The sequence below is a fragment of the Miscanthus floridulus genome, chromosome 6, assembly GCF_019320115.1.
Source record: "Miscanthus floridulus cultivar M001 chromosome 6, ASM1932011v1, whole genome shotgun sequence".
NCBI lineage: Eukaryota > Viridiplantae > Streptophyta > Magnoliopsida > Poales > Poaceae > Miscanthus > Miscanthus floridulus.
Genome location: NC_089585.1, coordinates 114,069,703 through 114,097,286, shown reverse-complemented (window position 1 = coordinate 114,097,286; position 27,584 = coordinate 114,069,703). Strand labels below are relative to the sequence as shown.

General features: G+C 52.5%; 1 pseudogene; it reads left to right on the top strand.

The window, feature by feature from the left end:
- The first annotated feature begins 20,780 nt into the window (after positions 1 to 20,780).
- Positions 20,781 to 27,524, top strand: LOC136459133 (pentatricopeptide repeat-containing protein At1g09900-like; annotated as a pseudogene).
- Positions 27,525 to 27,584: the final 60 nt, after the last annotated feature.

Genomic DNA, 27,584 nt, shown 5'->3' with positions numbered 1-27,584 from the left:
CTATTCACACCTAGACCCGTTAATTACAATACTCATTGATACTCGTACCACAAATAGGATTGCTATCCACCAAATAAACTGGCTGAAATTTGCGTAGCTTGACTCAGAAGAAAGTCCAATCTATCTACACCTTGCTGTTTAAATGAGTCTACTCTAACTTATATTAGAGGGACTTATGTTATTGACAACTTCAAGTCACTCTAACTTAGGATCCGTTCTGCGTAGGTCATGCATCAGCTTTGTGTGTAGCTCTAAGCTCTAACATCTGATTGGATGGCTGTGTGAGCCAATGTCAACTCTCCTTCCACCATGATGATGAAGTCTAGGCTCCCGAAGCGCACGTGTGCGTCTAAGACCCAGCTGATGTCGTGGCTAGCCATCCATGGCCTGATGTTTATCGTTGGAACGCGCAAAGGTCCCCTACCTGGCGCGCCAACTATCAGTGTTTCGAATAAAAACCAACTAGTAAATTTATATTTGTTGCGCGTTAGGCCCGGATGGTGTACTAAAGGACACAAGGTTTATACTGGTTCAGACAGAATGTCCCTATGTCCAGTTTGCTGCTGCTCGTGTTATTAGCACCGAAAAAGGTTCGTAGTAGGGGGTACAAACGGTCGAGAGAGGGACAGGTCCCAAGTCTCTAATGAAAAGGTCGAAAGGATGCCAAGAGCTCGATTGCTGCTTGGTTGTGTGTTGGATCTGTCCCCTTAGTGGGGTGCCATGCCCTCCCTTTTATAGACCAAGGGGGAGCAGAGATTACAGACAGGAGAAAGAGGAAAAAAACCAGAGGTAGAGAGGGTCCTTCGAAGCTGCCGGGTCTTCCTTTTCCCTTAAGCCTGCCCTGCTAACATGGCAGACGGTGTCAGGGATAGCATGTTGGTTGATCCTGATAGGGCCATGCTCTGGCTTCGGTCAGCTAGTGGTCATGTCCCATCCTACTCCGGCAGACGGTGCGGCGTGCCAGGGTGCCAAGCCATGACCCAACGGGGAGCAGACAGGAAAGTGACCATCCATCCGTTACTGTAGATGATGTGAGTTCCCTCCTGGATTATAGTGGTTGTCGTATGCTTATGTCAAGGTCTACGTTCGAGGGCTGATGGCGGCGCCCACAACACTATAAGGCAAAAGTCGGTGCCTACAACACTATTCGGGCTCTGTCATGCCTGGAAGGGCTTAAAGCGCCTGTCCTGTCGTATCCTAACGGTACTTTCCTGCAAGCGTACAGGGCATGGTCCTCGGTACTGCAATTGACTCGAATGTCCTATCTTACCATGTGCTCGTCATTATGAAGGAGCAGGGTGTAGTCCTTGGGCGAGGTGGAGCCTGTCCTAGGATGTCAGGCGAGGTGGAGCCAACCCTCAGTCATCGGGCAAAGCAGAGCCTAGCCCTCAGAGGTCGGGCGAGGTGGAGCAAGCCCTCAGTCATCGGGCGAGGCAGAGCCCAACCCTCGGGGGTCGGGCAAGGCAAGGCCAGTCCCTAGTCGTCGGGCGAGGTGGCGTCTGCCTCAGGACGTCGGGTGAGCTGGCGTCTGCCTCGGGACGTCGGGCGAGGCGGAGCCGGCCCTCAGTTGCCCCCAGACGTCGGGCGAGGTGGAGTCCAGCCCTCGAGGGTCAAACGAGGTGGAGTCCTGCCCTTGGGGGTCGGGCAAGGTGGAGTCTAGCCCTTGGGGGTCGGCCGAGGCGGAGCCAACCCTCAGGGGCCGGGCGAGGCGTGGCCAACCTTCGGTCATATGGGCAAGAAGTGCAGTTGCGTTCTTATCTATTTGGAAGCATCAATGTTTGATGGTTATTAGCTCCACCTCATTGGGTACCCCAGTATTAGGTCCCCGACAGTAGCCCCTGAGCCTCCAGGTGATTCGGATATAATCACCCAGGGCTGATTTGACTTGCCAGTGGGTGCGCACGAGCGCACCCGACGGGTGTAGCCCCCGAGCCCCTGGGTGATTTAGATAGAATCATCCGAGGGGTATTTCGATTTGTCAGAGGGTGCGTGCGAGCGCACCCATCGGGTGTAGCCCTCGAGCCCCCGGGTGATTCGGATAGAATCGCCCGGGAGTAATTCGATTCGCCAGAGGGTGGGCATGAGCTCACCCATCGGGTGTAGCGCCCGAGCCCCTAGGTGATTCGGATAGAATCGCCCGGGCGGTAATTCAGACCCTTCATGGGTATGGCTATGAGATTTGGTGTTTGACAACTAGATAGTTTAAAGGGAACCCTAATATCCTATTCACAGGGATTCATCTAGGGTCAGTCCGGTTGAGACTCGATTGCGGATCGAGACTCCCTTGAGTCTCATGCACCTGAGTGTTGGTCGCTCATGGGATCATCCCTCGTTGGGACGACTGTCGAAACTATTGGGCCAGCCCCCAAACTCCTAGGCCCAGGCAGGCTGGAGACATGCTTTTTAACCCGCATCCCCTCCATGGGAAAATAGTCTGGTCTGTCTGGGAAGGCGAAACATCCGGTGTGACTTTGGTGGGAAAGGATAGGGATCACGGACGAATATCCCGCGACATGACATGGTGGTGTATCGTGGTAGGCACGGAGATCTAGGTGGATAGTTGCCCTTCTCGCATCCGTCGCCCCTATAAAACTAAGGGGTTCGCCCCCAGGGTTCCGTACTTTGCCTCCTCGCCTTTGCATCTACAACCTCCGCCGCCAATCGCCTGAGCCTCCCGCACCCGCATCGCAGCCGCCATCAAGCTCGCATCCAACCACCCATCCCAATCGTTCAATGGAGCCATGGTGCAAATCCGATATCACCCTTCGGCACCTAGAGGGCCTCGTTTGTTGTGGCCTCCTTTGCCCATGGACCACCACCGTGGAGTGGTGGCTGCCCAGCAATGAGGACGCATCGTCGTCGCCCGAAGGGTATGTTGTATCCTACGCTCTCTTCAACGAGCGGGGCTTCACCATACCCGCCCACAAGTTTCTTTGGGGCTTGCTACACTACTACAAGGTGGAGCTGCAACATCTTACCCCCAACGGAGTCCAGCACATTGCGGCGTTCATTGCCCTGTGTGAGGGATTCCTGGGGATTAGTCCCCACTTTGACCTATGGCAGTATTTCTTTGCCGTCACCCTCTTGAAGAAGCGGGAGAAGAGGCAAGAGCTGAGCATGCCGGTGGGATGTGCTAGCATTCATCTCCACAACAACCAGGTAAATGAATACGTCTGTCGACCTCCAACAAGGGGTGGCATTCGCTTTGGTTTTACGTCAAGGACGACGTAGCCGCCCCCTTGCCAGCGTTCTTCGAGCGCATTGTCAAAGAGGTCTTGGAGCCGTGGAAATGGGGTGTCCTGGATAAAGACAAGAAGAAAATCCAAGACCATCTTGCCACCATCTAAATTTTGAAGGAGAGGGGTGTGAAGAGGTCAGGGATCATCGGCACCTATCACACACGGAGGGTGGCGCCGCTGATGAGTCACGCACTTCCCCTATATCTGATGGAGCCAGGAGCATCGCTCGAGGGGATGATGCTTGCCGAGGAAGCGCTTCCCCCCTCTAAAGTGGTGCAGCGCATCAAGGAGGCGAATGAGCCCTTGAAGGATGGCGTTGGCATAGTTCTTGATTTCATGTATCCGGGACCGGGCACCCCCCAATGCGGCTAGAACCGGGGTACATTGACTTCGTAAGTTCTCTTTCCCCGTGCCTCCTTTTTACTTGAAATCCTGACCCCTTGATGCTGACCTTAGGATAGCGGGACCAGCCGAAGAGACTCATCTTCATGGATAGCTCGGCTCCGCTGCCGAAGGACCTGCTCATGGCAGCGGCGAATCGCACCACAGCCGAGTAGGAGAAGAAGATGAAGGAGTTCAAGGGGAAGAAGTAGCAGTAGAAACAGAAGGCATAGGAGCGAGGAGAGGAGATAGATAGTGACGATGATGATGAGGAAGAATATTACGAGGTAGTCATCGACATTGAGTGGGGTGACCTAGGAAGCGAAGATGCGCTGACAGGCACCCACTCATCAATGTAGGGACCCTTCCCATTCCACGCAAGGGAAGGTGAGGCCATGAGGCCGGAGGAGGAGGCAAGCCGGATCATCAGCCCGTCCTTAGCATCATCAGGGGTGGGCAGATCTACCGCCGCGCTCGAGATGCCAGCGGAAGCGGGCGGACCCATCGCCGTTCCCCAAGAGCCGGTAGGGGTGAGCGGATCCACCGCCGCGCTCGAGGTGCCAGCGAGAGCGGGTGGACCCATCGCCATGCCCCAAGAGCCAGCAGGGGCAGGTGGGTCCGCTGCCACACCTGAGGTGCCGACGGGAGTGGGCGGATCCGTCGCCGCACCTATGGTGCCGAGAGAGGGGGGTGGCTCCGCCACCGTGCCCCTAGATACGAGGGAGGTGAGCCTCTCAGCTCAAGAGCAGGGGACGGGCTCAAAATAGTCCTGTCTCGATGAGGTGGTGCAGGGAACTGGGGGTTCGTCCCCCAAATGTCTCCACCACCCAACAGTGCCGACGTAAGTTGTTGATTCCTCTTTTTTCTCTATTTTTCATAGTGACTCACGCCTTTTGTTTCTTCTACAACGTCGGGAGATGGGTCAGACGGGGCACTTCCATAGCACTGGTGCCCAAGAAGACCATCGCCCTTCAGGCAAGGCAGGGGCCGCCGCCTGATGTTGCTCCCATTTCAGGCGAGAGCGGAGTCGGCGTCACAGCCTCATTGGCCGGTCTGGCACCACCCGGGGTGGTGTCCATGCCCTCGGTGGGTCAAGCTGTCGGTGAGGCTGAGGAGGTGCCCTCGGAGGTCGTCACTCAACTGGCGACGGAAGTGATGTCGCTGCCAATGTTGGGCCAGGCGGAGCTGTCGGACGCACCCGTTGCGTCGACCATGGCCAGTGCGGTGCAGCCAAACGAGGTCCCACCGATGGAGGCGGAGGTGATGGTGGCTATGACGGATGGGTCGTAGCCAGGAGCAGTGGTGGCAGCGTGCGAGGCAGCGGCACATCCCGTGCTACCGATGGCCCCAAAGACGACGCCTGCTATGGGAAGGACCGAGGGGGTCATGGCCCAGGGACCCTCGGGCACCGTGGCGGTGGTCGCGGAGACCGGCAGGGAGTTGTCCCTAGTCCTGCCATCAGAGGGCCACCACCTGCCCGCATGGGATGAGCCCCCGTTCTGGTGAGTGAGTCCATGGGACCCGTCGTCGGAACTCTTCACCCTCGATGATGTCGCCGAGGGCATGCAGCGGGAGAAGCTTAGCGAGGGGTTCATGGCCACGCTAGAAGCTCTGAACCAGTCCAGTGGTGTCCTTTGAGATGTAATCGTTCGCACCGGCTGGGTATTCACTTGGTCCTACCTCTCGATCTCTTTTTTCTTCATCTATTTTTGTTTCCTGACCACCGTCTTTTTACAGTCTCTTATAACTCGCAGCCGAGAGAAATCCTGGTTCCTTCATGAACACAAGGAGGGTTGGGACCGCCTCATCGATGAGGCATAGCTACATAGGGATATGACCGCCCAGCTTTGACAGAGGGTGACCGAGTTGACTCTCCTTGCCACAGAGGCGGACGATCTTCGATGGTGGGAGGCCGAGGCCCGCGGGGATGCAGAGCTCACCGAGAAGTCTTTTGATGAGCTATCGGAGAGGGCGTGGTGGGATCAGGAGGAGGCCGCCAGAGTGCAAAAGGAGCCGGATGAGCTGCTCTAGCGGGATGCCAAGACCCATTAGGGGATCCTCGACCTCTTGGCTGAGGTCGAGAGGGAGTGGGATCTTAGGCTGGTGGCCGAGGAGAGGTCCGTGGCCCTATAGCAGAAGGCAAAACTAGATGCCAAGACGGTCACCCGGCTGCGCTCGGAGTGAGATGAGCTATGCCATACTCTGGGGAAGCTCTGCTCAGAGCACGGCGTGGCCTACGGGGAGCGTGACCAGGACATTCGGGAGTGCGACGAGGCACAATAGAGGATGAGCTCCCTCTAGGACGAGCTAGAGACCATGAGAGCCTAGAAGCTGGAGGCCGAGGGTGCCACTGCCGGACTAGCCACGGATCTCGCCAAGGCAAGGAGTCTTCTTCAGGTGGAGAGTGATGAGCTCGATATCCTAAAGGTTGCCCTTGGCATAGTCTGCGACGACCTATAGGTGGTGCAAGCGGAGGGGACCAGCTCGCTCGTGGCCCATGTTGCAGATATCATAGCGCGGGTGCGCCAGCTGGAGAAGGAAGCTCTTCACTCAGGGATCACCCAAACCTTCACCATTGCCTGCTCGCATTACGATGCCAACATAGATTTCAAGGCAATGAGCCTTGGCTTCGTGCCTAGTTATGAACCCTCCGAGCTAGATGACATAGAAGCGACGGTGACTCCTTTTGCGGAAACCCTGGCGAGCAGAATTAAAGATATGGTTCTCCCCGAGATGGGGTAGTTAGTCAAATGAGTCTAATGGACATTTATCTGTAATCTATGGACAAGTGTCAATTCTTTTGAAAATAGATTCGCAACTTCATTTCGTTAAACAAATTCACAATTTCATTTTGTTTGATTAAACTTGCTTTCTTCCCTTTTTGCATTCGAAAAAAGGTGCTTATGCAACCTGACCCTTCCGTTCGATAAGACCGTAGGGCCCGAGGTGTATAAGGGGGAAATTTCGATTATGCTGGTGAGCAAAGTTACCATAGCCGTCGGGGCGTGGGTGTTTTGCAGTCTTACCAGGCATGCTTGGTTATTTGTTCCCACAAACCTTGCCGCTAACCTTAACATGAGGAAGAGGCCTGACGCAACGACTGTTTCAAAAAAATGAGGTATTTATACCTTTATCATCCCCCGAGTGAGATCTGACCCCTTGCGGTCGCTGGCGCCGGATGTTACTGGAGACCGAAGCGAGGGTAGCAAACTTACTATTGTATTCGCACGTACCCCTTACTTAGGATTTTAGCTATCGTTCTGTGACCGTGCGTTTGGTCTCATTGCAAGCCCGGCCTTCCCCGAGCCTCCACGCATGGTGGGGATTCGGTCAAGGGTCGGCTCATTTTGTGACTGTCGCTCCGTTCGTGGTTTTCGCAACTGGAGGGGTTGAGGTGATGTCGCCTACCTCGACGGCTTGAGTGACGCGCTTGATGAGCTCACTAATGGGGATGCTCGAATAGAATCCGGTCCCATCGCTTGTGACAGGGTTGGCAAAGCCCTTGGGTGGCATTCCGTTGTTCCATAACCCGCCTTCCAATAGATTCCCCCGCAATAGGGATTCTATGGGCTTGGCTAGAGGCTGGATTAAACTAGAAGGTTGAGATAACCCTATCCGCCTCTATGCGGGTTGGGCGAAGGCCGCTGTGGCTCATCTGTGTTTTCACCCCTAGCTCTTGTTCGATGCGAGGTGGCCTCGGACCCTTCGTGGGCCAACCTTTGAACCTCGGTCTCTCGATCTAGGATCAAGCGGCTTGAGCACCCAAGCCCATTAGGGTCTGATAGGGGTCATCCGTGTTTCATGCGTCACCCCATCCTCAGTTTCCGCAACCAGAGGGGTTGAGCTAACGACACTTGCCTCGACGACTCGAGTGTCGCGCTCAATAAGCTCGCTAATGGGCACGTTCGTGTGGAATCTGGGTCTGTCATTTACTGACGGGGTCAGCAGAGCCCTCATGTGGCATTCCACTACTTCTTAACCCACCTCCCAGCAGATGCCCGAGCCGTTCGATAGGCTCGGGTGGCTCATTGGCCTCTCCTCGATGGAGATTCTATGGGTTTGGCTCGAGGTTAGAATCGAACAAGAAAGGTTGAGATGTCCCTGTCCGCTTCTGAGTGGGGTCAGGCAAGGCTGTTGGGGCTCATCTTAGTTTTTCTCCCCTGGCTCTGTTTGACGCGAGGCGGCCTCGAGCCCTTCGTGGGTCAGCCTTTGAACCTTGGTTAGTTGTCGCTCATATCGAATGAGGTGACTACCACTTCGTGACGCGACATGAAGCATTGAGATGCAGCAATTGCATATGCAACGTTTGGATGTATGGGATTAATGTACGATTTAATTGAAACAAAAGCGAGGGTTGGTGATGTTACCTTGGTGGCATGAGCGATGAGAAGCTCTTATCAAACATGTGTGTGTGGGGTTCAGGTCCGACGTTTGCGATGGGGCCGATGTAACCTGCACGAGCATCGCAATTTTTTTTGTTTCTGTCTCTCGGTGGCGATTCGAGTCGTTTGATTAACTTAGGCGACCTGATGGCTTCTCCTTGAAGGAGATTCCATAGGCGGACCCCTCTGAACCCTTCTCGAGAAGGTGAACGCTAAGGCTAGGGGTGTGGGGACAAAGAGTTTGATTATGCTGGTGAACAAAAAATGCCATAGCCGCTGGGGCATAAGGTCTAGCGGTTCGTCTAGTTTTACTCAAAGTTTTACACCCACACATCATGCCTCCAGTTTTTAAATGTAAGGAGGGGTTAGGTGAAGAGAATGTCTAAAACAAGTAGACACTCTCGGTAGCCCCCGAGCGATGCCCGCGCCCCGCCATTGTTGGGGTCGGAGGCTCGGTAGTAAAATTGACACGCAAAGTAAGTAAACAAGGGTGCTTATCTTTCGGTGGCCGTTTGTCTGGCGTTTGCCTGGGCCATCCAATCGACTCAGGAGGCCCATTGGGCTCCCCGTGATAGAGGTTCCGTCGTTGGGTCGTTCTAGGTCCTGCCTAGGGAAGCGGAGAGTCACCTGCATGCGGGTGCGCCTTGTTTCTCGTGCCCGGTGTGCGGTAGTGGTGGGCCATCCCCAAGCCATGTCCCATTTGACCAGGCACCATTTTGTTGAGTAGAGCATGTCCCATTGGTCTAGACGCGTCCCCTCAAATTCCAGTCAGCATCGATTTCCCATCTGCATTGAATAGGGGAAGGAGAGGGTTTTTCGTCCCAACCTTTCGCCTTTCATCAGCTGTTGCGTCTCCTCCTTAAATAGGGGGAGGGAGGGGGTTCTCATCCCCATTCCTTCACCTATTCTTGAGCTGCTACCTCTCCTCCTTTCTCCTTCTCGCCGAGCGCGTTCGCATGTCGTGGTGGTTCCTAAGTGAGAGAGGGTAATGCGAGGGAGAGGAGAACTCATAGATCCATTCGTGAATCCGGAGTGTGATGTTGACCTAGAGGTCATCCAACGTAGGAGCATGCCATTTGCATGCTCGACCTACCCGTTCGTTCAAGGGTGCGCGATGGTGGCCCAATCGACCCAGATGTGGTTTTCATCGTAGAATCAAACAAACTTTTTGCCGGTGAACTATGTGTCATTGTCTGTAATGATGGAGTTTAATACTCCAAAGCAATGGATGATGTCGAGGAAGAATAGCATGGCTTGCTCGAATTTGATCACGAAGATTGGCCAAGATTTGATCTATTTTGTGAACTTGTCTATGGTGACAAGCAAGTGGGTGTATACCCCGGGCGCTTTCTTGAGAGACCCAACCAGATCAAGTCCCTAGACTACAAAGGGCCATGTGATGGGGATCATCTGGAGCACCTAGGATGGGAAGTGAGTTTGCCGAGCATAGTACTGGCACCCTTCGTAGGTGCGAACGATCTGCTTGGCGTCGGCTACTGCAGTAGGCCAGTAGAAGCCCTGTCAAAACATGTTCCAACAAAGGTTCTAGGCATGGCATGGTGACCACAGACCCCACCGTGGATATCACTCAGTAAATGCTTCCCCTGTTCGATGGGGATGCAGAGCTACAGGATCTCGATGTGGCTTTGTTTGTAGAGTTCGCCCTCTACAAGAACGAAGGACTTGGTGCGATGCGCGAGTCATCGAGCTTTCGTCTTGTCCGTTGGTAGCATGTCACGGAGGAGGTAGTCAAGGTAGAGCGTTCTCTAGTCGACCAGAGGGTCGGGCTCTGTCGCTAGATCCTCTTCAAGCTCCATGACCTCGGGGCCAGACAGAGCTGTCGGGTTGGTTAGCCCCCGAGGCTAGATCAAATGGACTATCGTTGGCCTGCTCTGACCCTTCGTAGCGCACTGAGGGCTTATGTTGGTCACTGGCGAAGACACCTGTTGGCACCGGCTCTTAGCCAGATGCCGCCTTCGCAAGCGCGTCGGCTGCATCATTGAGGCATCTTGGGATGTGATTGAGTTCAAGGCCGTCGAATTTGACCTCCAACCATCGGACTTCTTGGTAGTATGCAGCCATCTTAGCATCGTGACAGCTTGACTCCTTCATGACTTGGTTAACAACCAGCTGGGAGTCACCTCGGATGTTGAGGCTCGGATGCCCAACTCGATGGCAATGTGTAGGCCATTGATGAGTGCTTCATACTCAGCCACATTATTGGATGAGGAGAAATGGAGATGAACCATGTACCTCATGCATACCCCGAGGGGTGATACGAAGACCAGCCCCATGCTGGCACCCTTCTTCATCAGCGATCCATTGAAGTACATCATCCAGTACTCTTGATCGACGACCGTCGGTGGCATTTGGACCTCGGTCCATTCCACGATGAAGTCTGCCAACACCTAGGACTTGATCACCATTCGGGAGGCATATGTAATGCCCTGATCCATCGACTTGACCGCCCATTTTGTGGTTCTTCCCATGGCATCCTGGCTTTGGATGACCTCGCCGAGGGTGAACGATGTCACGACCATCACTGGGTGTGACTCGAAGTAGTGGCATAGCTTCCTCTTGGTGATGAGGATGGCATATAGGAGCTTCTGGATTTGGTAGTAGCGGGTCTTATAGTCAGATAGTACCTCACTGATGAAGTACATAGGGCGCTGCACCTTGAGGGCATGCCCCTCTTCTTCCCACTCCACTACTAGGGCGGCGCTGACCACTTGTGTGGTGGCCGCTATGTATAGTAGGAGGGATTCTCCATCTGTTGGAGGAACCAAGATCGGGGCCCTTATCAGAAGTAGTTTGACCATGTCAAGTGCCTCCTAGGCCTCGGATGTCCACTCGAAGTGGTCGACTTTCTTCAGGAGCCGATAAAGGGGGAGGCCTCGTTCACCGAGGCACGAGATGAATCGGCTGAGTGCGGTGAGGCACCCTATGACTCACTGAACCTCCTTTATGTTCTGAATCGGGCCCATCCTTGTGACGGCTGAGATTTTCTCCGGGTTGGCTTTGATGCCACGCTCGGAGACAATGAAGCCGAGCAGCATGCCCCTCGGCACCCCGAAAACACATTTCTCAGGATTGAGTTTGATGCCACTCACTCAGAGTTTTAAGAAGGTCTGCTCAAGATCGGCAACGAGGTGGTTAGCCTATTTGGACTTAACTACGATGTCATCAACGTATGCCTCAATGGTCCACCCGATGAGGTCCACGAAGCATTTGAGCATACAGCGCCGGTACGTAGCCCCAGCGTTCTTCACACCGAACGACATTGAAACGTAGCAGAACGATTCGAAGGGGGTGATGAAAGATGTTGCGAGCTGGTCGGACTCTTTCATCGTGATTTGATGGTACCCAGAGTACGCATCAAGGAAGCAGAGGGTTTCACACCCTGAGGTAGAGTCGACTATTTTGTCTATGTGCGGCAAAGGAAATAGATCCTTTGGGCATGCCTTGTTGAGATCCATATAGTCTACACACATCCTCCATTTTCCACTCTTCTTTTGTATAAGAACGGGACTGGCTAACCACTCTGGGTGGTATACTTCCTTGATGAATCCGACAGCCGATAGTTTTGCTATCTCTTCACCGATGGCCCTACGTTTCTCCTCATCGAAGCGACACATGTGTTGCTTCACCAGCTTGGAGCCTGGGTGGATCTTCAAGGTATGCTCGGCGACCTCCCTCAGAATGCCTGACATATCCGAGGGTTTCCACGCAAAGATGTCTTTGTTGTCACAGAGGAAGTCAACGAGTGCGCTTTCCTATTTAGAGGAAAGCGTGGTACCAATGTGTACTATTTTGCCCTCGGTGCTCTCGGGGTCTATGAGGACTTCTTTAGAGCCCTCTACCGACTCGAACGACCCGGTTGACTTCTTAGCATCGGGCGCTTCTTTGATGATCTCCTCCTTGAGGGTGGCGAGCTCCTCGGAGGCGACGATTGTTGTGGTGTGACCGCAGCACTCGACCTCACACTCATAGGCATGCTAGAAGGAGGAGCTGACGGTGATGACCCCGTGGGGGCCCGGTATCTTCAGCTTGAGGTATGTATAGTTGGGGACGGCCATGAACTTCGCGTAGCATGGACGTCCTAGGATGGCGTGGAAGGTTCTAGGGAACCCAACCACCTCGAAGGTGAGGGTTTCAGTCCTGTAATTGAACTGATCCCCGAAGGTGACGGGCAGATCGATCTGCCCGAGTGGCATGGCCTGCTTCCCGGGCATGATGCCATGGAAAGGTGCTTGGGTTGGGCGGAGGCATGTCTGGTCGATGCCCATCTCGTCAAGTGTCTTGGCGTACATGATGTTGAGGTCGCTGCCACCATCCATCAGTACTTTGGCAAGCCACTTCGAGCCGACGATCAGGTCAACCATGAGCAGATATCTTCCTAGGTGTGGGACGCTATCTGGATGGTCGGTCCGATCGAAGGTAATGGTGGACTCCAACCATCGGAGGAAGGGAGATGTGGCCGGTTCGACCGTGTAGACCTCACGGCGTGCGACCTTCTGACGACATTTGGAGTTGTAGGCCGCTGATCCTCCGAAGATCATAAGGCAGCCGTCCAGCATCGAAAAGTCGTCGTCCTTCTCCTCGGAGTCATCTGTGGTGGGGGCAGGGTCCTTTCCTTGCTCCCCTTTGTTGGAACCTCCAGACAAGAACCACTGCATGAGGCCACAGTCCTTGAGTAGATGTTTAACGGGAAGGCAAGGTTCGGGCATGGCCCCTCGAGTAATTTTTCAAGTGGCTCGGAGTACCCTCCACGGGCTTCCGACCACCCTTGCGGTCAGCAGCGGCCATGAACGAGTCCTCACACTGTTGCTTCTTGTTCTTCCTTTTGGCAGAACGATTAGAGGTGCCTTCACTAGCGCCCTCGTCCTGCCTTGCCTTGCCCTCGAGACGATTGAAGATTGCTCCGACCACCTCTTCTCCTAAGGCGTGGCTAGTGGCGATGTCCAGAAGTTCCTTGGTGGTTCATGGGCCCTTGCGTCCCAGCTTATGAACTAAAGACTCGTAGGTAGTCTCGGATAGGAAGGCTCCTATAACGTCGACGTCGATGATGTTAGGGAGCTCATTGCACTATCGGAAGAAGCACCGGATGTACCCTAGGAGGGTCTCACCGGCCTTTTGACGGTAGTTCTTGAGGTCCCATGGGTTCCCAGGGCGCTTGTATGTGCCCTAGAAGTTCCCCACAAAGATCTCCTTTAGATCTGCCCAACTCTGGATCGCGTTGGACTGTAGGTGTTCCAACCACGCTCGTGTCGAATTGGCTAAGAACAATGCAAGGTTGCAGATAATGAAGTCATCATTATTTGCACCACCGGCTTGGCAGGTAAGCCGATAGTCTTTGAGCCAAAGTCTGGGGTTTGTCTCCCTAGAGTACTTCGGGATATTGGTAGGTGGTCGGTACCTTAGCAGGAAAGTAGCGTTGAAGATGTGCCGACCGAAGGCCTGAGGGCTCGGTAGGCCAGGGCTCGGGCTCTGGTCCTCGCCGCTATCATAGCGTCTGCCACAACGAGGATGATAGCCATGGCGGGTTCCTTCTCTTGGGTCATTGTAGGTGCGTCTGTGGGCATCGAGAGTGTTGCGTGCGTCGCGATTGCGGCTGAGACACTGATGTATTGGGACCGCAGCACGCTGCCTACCGCCTTGTGGTGCCTGGTGGACTGACGCGTCCCTGGCGGGGCACGCCGAGGTTGTGCGCTGGCTGGGGTCAAGCTCTCATCGTCGAGATAGCGAGCTCTCAGCCTGCTGCGCCGCCGTACGCTCGAGTAGCGTGCGAATCTCACGGTGGGCCTGATGATCCTCGGGCGTTGCGGCCTCTGGAAGGCCATGGAGCAAGGCTGTCGTGGCGGCGATGTTCTGGCTCACCCAGGAGAAGCAAGGAAGGGCTTCATCGTCGATGATGATCCTTCGGTTCACATCACAGGCCATGGCGCGTGCGCGCCCACCGTCTCCACGGCGCTCGATCTCCCGATCGAGCTCCACGCATTCCTGCACAAGCTAGATTCTGGCTTCTTCGATCTCTCATTTTCAGGCTCTCAGCTGCTCCACCCCCATGAGAGGTGGGGCCGCTGTCTCCCCCTTGGTTTTGTCGCCGAGGTTGCCCGCTAGGGTAGCCACCTCTGTGGGGACGCTTTTGACGTGTCCCTCGGGGGTACCCGTCATGAAGCATTCCCGAGAGGGGTGATGGCTCCCCCTGCTGGAGTTAGAGACAGAGGACGACCCTGGCCCCTCTGTGAGGAGGTTGTGGAGGGACTCTGTGACATGTTCGATCACCCCCATGAACTCGTTGTTCACGGGCGAAAAGACCATGCATCGCGCCACAAGGTGGCTAACGGTCGCCGCAGCGTTATGGAGACCGAACGGAAGCGCTGTCGGGGTGCTCCGTATGTGGTGCTCCGGAGAGAGGGACCCTCCTCCGGAAAACCACGCCATGTTGTTGGCGTTAGAAATGGTGAGGTGGCACTGGTCCTCCCTGGACTGCTGGGGTCTAAGGGAGACACCGAGCTGGCGCTCAAGCCTCTTGTGGTTGAGGCCGATGGAGGGGAGAGATTGGATGGCTGTGTGAGCCAATGCCAACTCTCCTTCCACCATGATGATGAAGTCTAGGCTCCCGAAGCGCACGTGTGCGCCTAGGACCCAGCTGATATCGTGGCTAGCCATCCGTGGCCTAATGTTTATCGTCGGAACACGCAAAGGTCCCCTACCTGGCGCGCCAACTATTAGTGTTTCGAATAAACACCAACTAGTAAATTTATATTTGTTGTGCGTTAGGCCCGGATGGTGTACTAAAGGACATAAGGTTTATACTGGTTCGGACATAATTTCCCTATGTCCAGTTTGCTGCTACTCATGTTATTAGCACCAAAAAAAGGTTCATAGTAGGGGGTACAAATGGTCGAGAGAGGGATAGGTCCCAAGTCTCTGATGGAAAGGTCGAAAGGATGCCAAGAGCTCGGTTGCTGCTTGGTTGTGTGTTGTGTGATGTGTTGTGTGTGAAAATTGATCTGTCCCCTTAGTGGGGTGCCTTGCCCTCCCTTTTATAGACTAAGGGGGAGCAGGGATTATAGATGGGAGAAAGAGGAAAAAACCAGAGGTAGAGAGGGTCCTTCGAAGCTACCGGGTCTTCCTTTTCCCTTAAGCCTGCCCTGCTGACATGGCAGACGGTGCCAAGGACAGCATGTTTGTTGATCCTGATACGGCCGTGCTCTGGCTTCGGTTAGCTAGTGGTCATGTCCTATCCTACTCCGGTGGACGGTGCGGCATGCCAGGGTGCCAAGCCATGACCCAACGGGGAGTAGATGGGGAAGTGACCATACATCCATTATTGTAGATGATGTGAGTTCCCTCTTGGATTGTAGTGGTTGTCATATGCTTATGTCAGGGTCTACGTCCGAGGGCTGATGGCGGCGCCCACAACATTGTAAGGCAAAAGTCAGCGCCTACAACACTGTTTGAGATCTGTCATGCCTGGAAGGGCTTAAAGCGCATGTCCCGTCGTATCCTGATGGTACTTTCCTGCAAGCGTGCAGGGCATGGTCCTCAGTACTGCGGTTGACTCGAATGTCCTGTCTTACCCTATGCTCGTCATTATGAAGGAGTAGGGTGTAGTCCTCAGGCGAGGCGGAGCCAGCCCCGAGACGTTGGGTGAGACAGAGCCTATCCCAGGACGTCGGGCGAGGCGGAGCCAACCCTCAGTCATCGGGTGAAGCGGAGCCTAGCCCTCGGGGGTCGGGCGAGGCGGAGCCAGCCCTCAGTCGTCGGGCGAGGCAGAGCCTAGCCCTCGAGGGTCAGGCGAGGCGAGGCCAGTCCCCAGTCGTCGGGCGAGGCGGAGCCAGCCCTCAGCCGTCGAGCGAGGCGACGTTTGCCCCGGGACGTCGGGTGAGGCGGAGCCATGCCTCAGCCGTCGGGTGAGGCGGCGTCTACGCCGGGACGTCAGGCGAGGCAGAGCCAGCCCTCAGTTGCCCTAGACGTCGAGCGAGGCGGAGTTCAGCCCTCGGGGGTCGGACGAGGCAGAGTCCAACCCTCGGGGGTCGGGCAAGGCGGAGCCAACCCTCAGAGGCTAGACGAGGCGTGGCCAACTTTTGGTCGTATGGGCAAGAAGTGCAGTTGCGTTCTTGTATGTTTGGAAGCATCAATGTTTGATGGTTATTAGGTCCACCTCATTGGGTACCCTAGTATTAGGTCCCCGACAGTAGCGCCCGAGTGATTTGGATAGAATTGCCCGAGGGGTGATTTGACTTGCTAGAGGGTGCGCGCGAGCGCACCCGATGGGTGTAGCCCCTGGGTGATTTGGATAGAATCGCCCGGGGGGTATTTCGATTCGCCAGAGGGTACGCGTGAGCGCACCCATCGGGTGTAGCCCCCAAGCCCCCGGGTGCTTCGGATAGAATCGCCCGGGGGGTAATTCGGACCCTTCGCGGGTATAGCTATGAGATTTGGTGTTTGACAACTAGATAGTTTAAAGGGAACCCTGGTATCCCGTTCGCGGGGATTCGTCCAGGGTCAGTCCGGTTGAGACTCAATTGCGGATCGAGACTCCCTTGAGGCTCGTGTGCCTGAGTTTTGATCGCTCGCGGGCCCATCCCTCGTCGGGACGGCCGTCAAAACTATTGGGCCAGCCCTCGAACTCCTGGGCCCAGGAGGGCCGGAGAAATGCTTTTTGACCCGCATCCCCTCCATGGGAAAATAGTCCTGGTCTGCCCAGGAAGGCGAAACGTCCGGCGCGACTTTGGTGAGAAAGGATAGGGATCACGGACGCAAATCCCGCGACGTGACGAGGTGGTGTATCGTGGCACGCACGGAGATCTAGGCGGACGGTTGCCGTTCTCGCATCTGTTGCCCCTATAAAACCAAGGATCAGAAATCCAGCGACGTGACATGGTGGTGAGCGCGGTTGAAACCCTAATCGCCCCTTGATCCCTTGTTATCCATAGTAGACATGCTCCTCACCGTAGCTAAATTAACAATCCAAGCCAAGGATCAGAAATCCCTTCAACATGGGTTAAACTGGACTACGTCGAGGTTTTCTTGGCCCGGCATATTTCCTTACTACTAGCGTTTACCTATATAGCATCATAAGGCGTATTTTCTGGCGGTTATTAATTAGGGATCCAAATTTGTACAACCATCAAAATGTGTGACCGCGAGGAGACATACGTTTTAGGCCGCCGGTGGCGGTTGAACTAGCAGAGTCCAAAGCATACAACAACTCTCATTAGCAACACGATGGACGAAATGAAGAACACACGAACGCACGGGGCATGCATATCGAACACATGACTACATGAGAGCAAACCGACGAAATCAAAATTTTCCCTGGAAAGACACACATCACTACAGAATACTGAAAAAAGTGTGACACACAACCTACCGACCCTAGCTGATTAGTAACTTATTCGCTCATACATGGAGGGGAACATAACAGAGAACGAAACGGCCATAGGACGTGCCTCCTTATTCAAAGCCATATATAGCACGACTCATCGTCGCGATGCAAGGGACCAAGGGGGGCAGGGCAAATTATTAAGCCAGTCATGCAGGCACTCAAGCGCACGTGGCTTCAAGGCAGACCTAGCTCTGGCGACTCCTGCGGCTCCGGCTCTGGCGACTCCGGCTCCTTCGGATGCTTCTTATGATGCCTCTTCGGCTTCTTCTCATCATGACACTCCGGCTCCAGCACCACCGGCACTGCAGCATCCGCCACGTAACCTGCAGCATTTCATTCATTCGGCACGCACGCTCGTCATACGGTCAGACAACTACGCACGGGCACATATGCATTTCATGTTGGATGATTGCTTGGACGATGGGTCGGAGTATGTAGCTGCATACCTCGTCCATGCGCGTCGCGACGGAGGGCCGCCATCTTGTTGGGACGCACGGTGGGCCTCGCGTCGGCCCTGGAGATGGCGACTGCCACGAAGAGGGACGCGATCAGGAGGAGGGCGGTGGCGGAGCGGTGGATCGCCATTGCGAATGCTGCCGCTTCAACCGTGCAAGCAGATAGATTTTGTGTAGAAGAATTGAGCTCGAGCTATATATGCTTTATTGCTTGGATGGCTTGGTGTCGCAAAGGGCATGCTTGGCGCCTTCTTATAGCTCGGTGAATGCAGTAGCTGATAAGATGTACGTAGTAGTACGTGACGAATCGATGGAAGAAGCTACAAGTGCGAGCGTGCGTGGAATTGCGGTGCGGCGCCGCGTTCAGACATGCCTCCTTCCCGCGCAACCAGGACAGACCTGACTCCGACGTAGCGGCCCTGACGGCCGCAGCGCTGGCGGCAGGCTGCGTCCGCCGTCGTGTTCCGGCACGCCAACCCGTCCTACTACTAATCATCCCGCCTGCTCCACGCAAGGTGTATCTGGTCCGCGACGCCGGCGCAGTGCGTCGGGATACGTTCGGGCGTTGTGGGCGCCGGGGATGTCGATGCTGCGAGGATGTTCGCGCGTGAGGCGGACAGGCACGTCGGCGCACAGCGCGGGAGAACTGCAAGTCGGTGACCGGGATGCTGGCAGCGGCGTGCGCGGCGCGGCAGGGCTGCGGCGGCACGGGAGAACGGCAGCGCGGTGCCGAGCGGGAGAGCTACGGCGACGCACAGCACAGGAGAACTGTCGCTCGGTGCGGAGCGGGATGCTGGCAGCGGCGCGCGCAGCGCGGGAGGGCTGCAGCCAGCGGATGGGTTGCGGCGGCTCGGTGTGAGGGGGGACTCGGTGTGAACCGGTGAACACGAAGCTGGATCCCACCAGCTACTGAGAACTTTTTTTTGAACCGTTGGATGGTGTTTGGACGTTGGATGCAGGCACGAAAGTCACGACGTGACCTGCCAGAGCAACGTTACTGAGTCTCGCCCGCCCTATCTTCACGGAGAAAAAGTGGAAAATCTCCTGGAAACGCTGACAGCCGTCGGATGGCGCTTTGACGCTGGATATAGGTTCGAAGTAACGTTACCCGGGCCTGTTCGGCCGATGATAAACCGGTTGAAGCTGATTTGTCGTTAGAGAGCCTGAATCCGGGCGGGAGTGGCCTGCTCATTCGCGCGCGCCGCGCTGGTTACCCGCTGGCTGCGCCCACGGCGCCCGCTTCCCGTCGTCCAGAGGAGCAGAGCAGTCTGCTGCCCGCCGCCCGGAGAAGCCTAGCCACCGAACTGCACAGCACCGACGCCGGGGCCGTGCGCCGCGCTGGTTTCCTGTGGCCTATGCTGACCGCAGCGGCGCCGGCTTCCCGCCGTCCAGAGGAGCCGAGGAATCCGCCGCCTGCTGCCCGGAGGAGCCGAGCCATCGAACTACGCAGCACGTACGCTAGGACGCTGACTGCTCGGCAGCATTGCTACTGGGCCACTGGCCCAGCACACCGTCAACGTCGAGGAGCTTGTAAGGACTTCACATCAGAAAAGTACCAGACCTCTTCCCTATCACATTCCTGTATTTTGCGTTCACTTCACATACAACAATCTTTCCATCTATACCTGAAATCAGAAAAGTAACTGACCTCTTCCCTATCACATTCCTGTTTATTGATTTAGGAATCATCATGTGCTATCCATTGTGTGCAGTAAATTTATTCTTTTTGACAGAATTTGAGAAGGAAAATTTGGTTTACGTTAAAGGTAATGGCAGAACTTCACTAAGGGAACACCTCAAGTTGGTTTGAGGTTTAAAGATTCGGATTAGGCTCGGCAGTTTTGGATGGCATATGGGGATTACATTGGACTGAGGGGGAAGGAAATTATGAAGTCACTGATGTTGGCAAAGGTATGTTGTCTGTAACCTATACATTTCTACATACTGTTTTCAATGTAAATCTAAATTAATTATTTTAATTTCATTGGCAGCGGCGAAAGAAAAATGTTGTTGTTCAGCCCCAAGTCCAATTGGAGAAGGACGACAGCAGCAAAAAAGCAACTCTGTAGTCTCAAGAATACAATGCCGTTAGCAGTTTTACTCAACTCATAACAACTGCAACTTGTGTTGATGATGACCTTCAGTTCTAGTATGTATAGGCTAGTCAGATAGCATTTTAGACACAGCTAACTACAGTCTTTTGCGGTCTAAATGTAGTCTTTTGTGGCGTGAATGTACATGTGAAATGGCCTTTAGAATATTAGGAGTAGCACATGTTGGGGCTTCAGTAGTAGCAAATATTATTGGAACACATAAATCTGAAGTGTGCTTATCTCTTTACCAATTGTGTGCTTACTAAAATGTTTCTATTTGTGTACAAATCTGATGTATTTGTGGAGCCAAAATGGCTTTGTGTCTGTGCAAATCTGATGTTGCAAAGTGGTGTTACCTCAACACATAAAGGAGACATCAATATGCTGCAAATCTGATGCAGCTAGAGATTTCAATTTTCACAAGTTTTGTTAATGCAATACCTCGAGATGAGACCTCTTGATTTCATTGTACAGACATGAAGAATCTAATTACATGAACCATAGGCAACTCAAGCAATGGAGCTTTGAATCTAGTCCCTGCAGAGAGCTCCTTCACGGCGTGCATGCCTCCGGACATCCATGTCTACTGCCATCTTCGTCACAGGAGCTCCTCCAGGACCGCGTGGTGCCGTCAGCTCGACTTCCGCGCTCTCCGGTGAGGCGCGAATGCCGGCGTGGTGCAGGAAGCCTGCGGCGCAGGAGGCTCGACTTTCGCCCCCTCCAAGGAGGCGTGAATGGCGGCGGCGTGGCGCAGGAGCGCTGGAGCGGCGCGAGGAGCGGTCCTCGAGCTGTAGCGGTGCGGCGCGGCGCCTGGTGCGGGAAGACTCGCCACCATGGCCGCGCTCCTCCAGTCGTCTTTCCCCTTCCCTCACGCCTACTTCCCCAACCCCAAGCCCCACCACCTTACCGCCCCCGCCGCTGCCACCACGAGGCCCGAGTCGCCCAACGCCCCCAACCCCGCCAGCGCCCACCTCCGCCGCCTCATAGCCCGCGAGGACCTCGCCGGTGCCGCGCGCCTCGTCGAGCGCTCCGCCTACCGCGACGGGGAGGCCCCCGACGTCTACCTCTGCACCAAGCTCATCCGCAACCTCTGCCGCCGGGGCCGCACCTCCGACGCCGCCCGCGTGCTCCGCGCCGCCGAGGGATCTGGGTCCCCCGTCGACGTCTTCGCCTACAACACCCTCGTCGCGGGGTACTGCCGGTACGGCCACCTCGACGCCGCGCGCAGGCTCATCGGCTCCATGCCTGTCGCTTCAGACGCCTACACGTACACGCCACTGATCCGCGTGCTCTGTGACCGCGGCAGGGTCGCCGACGCGCTCAGCTTGCTCGACGATATGCTCCGCCGCGGGTGCCAGCCCAACGTCGTCACCTACACTGTGCTCCTGGAGGCCATGTGCAGGAACAGTGGGTTCGAGCAGGCCATGGCAGTCCTTGACAGGATGCGTGCAAAGGGATGCACGCCCAACATCGTCACGTCATCATCAATGGCATGTGCAGGGAAGGCCGTGTTGATGACGCAAGGGAGCTCTTGAACAGGTTGCCCTCTTATGTCAGCCCAGGTGCACTGGCTGCCACTGAGTGAGCTGCTGGAAGCCGTCTTCTGCAGAAACAAACACATTTACCGTTTACGTTTTCATTCTTGTATGACATGGTGGGCCCACAGGCCAGAAACTGTATGGCACTTAAGTGCCCGTGACTCTGTAAGACGATACCAAAAGAGTACGCCAAGGCAGAGGGGCAACCTCGCCGGCGTCAGGGTTCGCCGGCCGAATCCATTGTCGTGCTCACGTTGCGGTGACCCGCCGCTGCCAGGGGCTGACATCTTATGGGTTCCAGCCCGACACTGTCAGCTATATCACCCTCCTGAAGGGCTTGTGCACTTCTAAGCGGTGGGATGACGTTGTGGAGCTCTTTGCGGAGATGATGGAGAAGAACTGCGTGCCAAACCAGGTGACATTTGACATGCTAATCAGATTCTTTTGTCGGAGGTATGGTGGAGCAAGCTATTCAAGTTCTTGAACAAATGACGGAGCATGGGTGCGCCACCAACACTACCTTGTGCAATATTATCATAAACTCAATTTGCAAACAAGGCCGGGTTGACGATGCCTTTATAAATTTTTTTTTTTTTTGAGGAAACTGAAGGGGCCAAGGCCCCTGCACAGAATTTTATTAGCTGAACAAGGAGAGTACAAATTACTGACAAAAGAAAGGCAAACCGAAATAACTGAGCTTTACAGAGCTAAACAGAGCAGCTTCAAGAAACGAAGAAGGAAACAAAGAATAAAACTAACACCCTGATCAATTATAGCTGCTGGATCCATTGTTCATAAGTTGCAGACAGACTTGCTTTCACCCTTAGGGAGACAAGTTTTGCTTCTTTGAAAAAATAAATCTTGCACTCCTGAATGCCAACTTGATTATTATTGAAAATAAGCTCATTCCTTGCCTTCCAGATTGTCCAACTCATAAGGATGACAGCTACCATGAAAAATTGACTGTGCATTTGATCTTTGATGGCCATTACATTTTCAAAAGTTCCTCCTGTTTGAATTATATTCAGATTTAAGAGACCCCAACACTGTTGAGCAAATGGACAGTGCCAAAACAGGTGATCCACTGTTTCTTCCACCAGCATTGAACAAATTTCACAGTTGTATGTCTCTAGAGCCATATGCTTTCTTCTTAGAATGTTCCTTGTGCTTAGCCTATCTTTTAGCAGTAACTAAAAAAATTACCTTGTGCTTCGGCTGACAGGATGACTTCCAGAACCACTTGAAGGCTGGGTCAATTTCTTGATGTCCTAGTAATTTTCTATAAGCCACTGCAGATTTGAATTTAGATGCACCCCCAGAGTATGTCCAGACATCATTTTTTTAAAAGGCGGCAAGAGATTTGCCGGATTTTTATTAGACGAGCAAAAAGGAACTAGAAAAAAGAATTACAACAAACAACGGGAGACCAAGCTCACCGCCACCACGGCACACCAGCCGACAACCCAACTAGATGCCCACCTGGATGACAACTTAAAGTCTAGAAAAACACCCTGAAACCGAAAAAACACAAAACTAGACCAACCGAACAGTGACCAACAAATGCTAGAACTACTCCTGTTGTGGTCCAGCATGAAATCTTGTTGCCAACTGGTATTGCTCTATATCTTCCTTGCAAAGGAGTGCCACCTGACTAGGCTGCAGCAACTTGTTCTGAAATGTTCTTCGATTCCTTTCCTTTCATAAATTCCACCAAAAATAGATTATAATGCCATCAAACGCCTTTCTCTGATCTTTGTCTATCTTAATTCTGCACTTTCGCCAGTAGTTGTGTAGGGATCCTGTCATTCCGACAGTATCAATCACCGATAGGCTGAACCATCGCTTGATGAAGGACCAAACTTGCCTTGAGAAATGCAGTCCTTGCAAAGATGTATCGGTGTTTCCGGGTCAATACCACAAAGCTTGCATACTGGATCATTTGGCCAATTTCTTTTAATCAAATTGTTTGCCGTTAGGATTTTTTTATGCAGCAAAGTCCAAGTAAAAAATCTACATTTGGGTTCCGCCTTTGCTTTCCAAATCGGTTGAAGTTTTAGTTTGCTGAATGTGCCCTGGAATTGAATGCAGTAAGCGCTTTTGGCTGTGTATTCCCCATCCACCGTCCAACGCCAACGGATGCTGTCCTCTATATTCTCGATTAGCTAGATTTGGCTCACCTCTTCCCAAAGGGTTACGTACTCTCTTATTTCCTGTGCAGTGCCTAATGGAATGACATGTGATATCCAGCGGTTATCTTCCAAGGCCTTTTGCACCGTGAGATTTTTCCTTTTTGATTTCTTGAACAATGTCGGTGCAATCGCTTTCGGTGTTCGCCCACCGACCCAAGACGATGTCCAGAACCTGGCCAACTTACCATCACCTACTGTCACCACTGTCGAAGCCGCAAATAACTCCTTGTCTCGGCCATCTACCGGAAGGTCAAGCTTGTTCCAAGCTCTATCTCAGTGCTTCCATTGATACCATAACCATCGTAGTCTCAATGCTCTTGCGAAACGTTCAAGGTCCAGAACCCCTAAACCACCTTTCGCTTTGGGTCTACATGTTGTTGGCCAGTTGATAATGGAATGCCCACCATATACCTTGTCTGGCGTTTCTCCCCTCCATAGGAAACTCCTTCTCAAGCGATCGATCTTTCTAATTAACCATTTTTGTTCTGGAAATGCGGTCATATGATAAATTGGTTGAGTTGATAGAACCATTTTTACTAGAGTCTCTCTCCCCGCTGAGGACAAGAGCCTGCCCTTCCAACCTGGTAGTCTGGCTCCTATTTTGTCTATCAAAGGCTGTACCTCTACCCTGTGTAGTTTTCGGACGTGTAGAGGAAGTCCTAGATATCTCCCAAGGAAACTGCAAATCTTGCCGGGGAAATTTTGAAGTAATTGAGAGACCACTGTGTTGTCCATTCTTATAGGGAAAATTTCCATTTTGGAGATGTTGATTTTTAGCCCCGAGCATTCTCCAAAGAAGTTTAGTATCTTGAGTAGATGATCCAACTCTGTATTTGCAGGGTATGCGAAAATCGCTGCATCTTCAGCATATAGGGAGCACCTCAAATTAGCCGCCTTCGGTAGCACCGGTTTAAGGATCCCTCTTTGTGCTGCCGCTTCAATTATCCGTTGTAGTGGGTGGATGGCTAGAATGAATAAAAGGGGGGATAGAGGATTCCCTTGCCTTAACCCCCGTGTATGTCGGATACCCTGGGTCGGCTCCCCGTTGATCAATACTTTTGATGTTGTTGTTCCAAGTAGGGCCGCTATCCAATCCCTCCATTTTGTGCTAAAGCCCAAAGCCTGTAGCACCTCTAGCAGAAAGCTTCAAGCTATGGAGTCGAAAGCTCTGGAAATGTCCAATTTGATGAACAACGCCGACCTTCTCTTTTTATGCAACAGTTGAATCACTCTCTGCGCGTAAAAGCAAAAAGTTATATCCTTTCTGTTAAAAAACTTGTCCAGACATCATTGATACCCTCATTTATAACTGTATTCTCTATCAAATGCTGGATACTTAAGACTTGATCAAAGGCCACTTGAGATAAAGGTAAAGCAAAAGGTTTAGTGAATTCACCTTCACTGAAGGCATTTTTCACAGAAATGTGTTTATTCTTAGCAAAAGAATATGCATGAGGGAACTGTTCATCAAGGGCCTGTGTGCTCCATTTATCCTTCCAGAAAAAAATGAATCCCCATTGTTCACCTGAATGTTTGCCATCTTTTTAAAGGATGTTAAAAGTTTCAACACATCCCTCCACCAGAAAGACCCCTTCTTCACTGTACCTGGTAATCTGCCATTCCTGTAATGTTTTTCCCACACCAGATTCACCCAAGTTATATCCTTTCTGTTAAAAAACTTGTTCAGATTTTTCATTAACAGTGCCTGATTTTGAAGTTCTAAGTTAATGATTTGGAGCCTCCTCCTTCCTTTGAATTGCATACCATTTCCCAGGCAGCTTTGGGACGACTTCCCCCATTTAGATTAGTCTCTCTCCATTAACAATTTTTCCTGAACTTATCTATCTGCTTGATCACAGATTTGGGGAGCTCTAGTGTACACATGTAGTAAGTTGGCAAAGAAGAGAAGACTGCATTAGTGATTTGAAGTCTACCAGCTTGATTTAACATGGAGGAGACCCCTCCAAGTCTTCTCTCACACTTATTCACCAGGGGCAGAAAATCTATGACCTTAGGCTTGGTTGTTCCCAAAGGCAAACCTAGATAAGTGAAGGGCAGGGACCCTTTAGAACAACTAAAGGTTCTAGCCAGTAGGTCTAACTTTTCCTCAGAGATGTTGATGGGAAACATCATTGATTTGTTGTAGTTAACCTTCAGGCCTGTTGAAGCAGTGAAGTTCTGTAGAACAGTTTTGAGAAAAAAGAGTTGCCTGGGGTCACCTTCCATGATGATTAGAGTGTCGTCTGCATATTGTACAATGGGAAAGCTGGAATCTGACTGCATTGGAATAGGCAACTTGAGCAACCCCATGTTTTTGGCTTTATTGATTAGCACTTGCAAAAAATCTGCAGCCATTACAAAAAGAAGTGGAGATAGGGGATCTCCTTGTCTAACTCCCCTTCTGCAGTGAAACTTCTTGCCTGGGACACCATTTAAGAGAACTGAGGAAGTGCCAGAACTAAAAATAGCTTTCATCCAAGAAATCCATCTTTGTCCAAACCCATGCGCTTCCAGGATTGAAATCATAGCCTAATGCTCTATTTTATCAAAGGCTTTCTCAAAGTCTAATTTTAAAATGACCACTTCTTTCTTAGACAGATGACAAAAGTGGATGTACTCAAATGCCCATACAAGGCAGTCCTAAATTGTCCTTGATTTTATAAACCCATATTGATTCCTATGAATCAATGGGATAATTGAAGACTGCAATCTTTTTGCCAACAGCTTTGTTAATAGCTTGACTGAAGAATTCAACAGGGAGATGGGTCTGTAATCATTGACATATCTGGCATTTTCAACTTTGGGGATCAGAGTAATGTAGTAGGAGTTGATACTTTGCAGGCAACAATCGTTATTGAAAAAACTTGCGACATGGGCTCCTATGGGTGCAATCCAGATACCATTAGCTAACACGGTCCTAAAGGGCTTGTGTCGTGGCGAACGAGGGGATGATGCCAAGGAACTTTTGAAAGAGATGGTCCGGAATAATTGCCCCCCCAACGAGTTAACATTCAATACATTTATCTGCGTCTTGTGCCAAAAGGGGTTGATCGAGCAAGCTATTATGCTTATTGAGCAAATGTCTGAGCATGGCTGTACGGTGGGTGTTGTCACATACAATGCTCTTGTCAATGGATTCTGTGTGCAAGGCCATATTGACAGTGCCTAGAACTGTTTCGCAGCATGCCCTGCAAACCCAATACCATCACATACACTACTTTGCTGACAGGCTTGTGCAACGCTGAACGGTTAGATGATGCTGCAGAGCTCGTAGCTGAAATGCTTCGTAGGGATTGCCCTCCAAACGTAGTGATTTTCAATGTACTTGTGAGTTTCTTCTGCCAAAAAAGGATTTATTGAGGAAGCAATTGAACTCGTTGAGCAAATGATGGAACATGGTTGCACCCCTAACCTGATCACGTATAATACATTACTTGATGGGATTTCCAAGGATTGCAGTTCAGAAGATGCCCTGGAGTTGTTGCATGGCTTGGTCAGCAAGGGAGTATCGCCAGATGTCATTACATTTTCTTCAATCATTGGTATCCTCTCAAAAGAAGATAGAGTTGAAGAGGCCATTCAAATGTTTCACGTAGTGCAAGATATTGGAATGAGACTCACAGCTGTGGTGTATAACAAGATACTACTTGGGCTCTGTAAAAGATGTGAAATAGATAATGCTATCGACTTTTTTGCCTATATGGTATCCAACGGATGCATGCCCAATGAATCAACCTACATTATACTTATTGAAGGCCTTGCTCATGAGGGTTTGTTGAAGGAGGCCCAAGTTCTACTGAACGTGCTGTGTTCAAGAGTTGTTGTTAGCAAGAACTTAATAGAAGAGTAACACTAAGGTTGAAAACCAAACTGTGCATACCCTTTGAGTCATGATGAATCCTGGCATTAA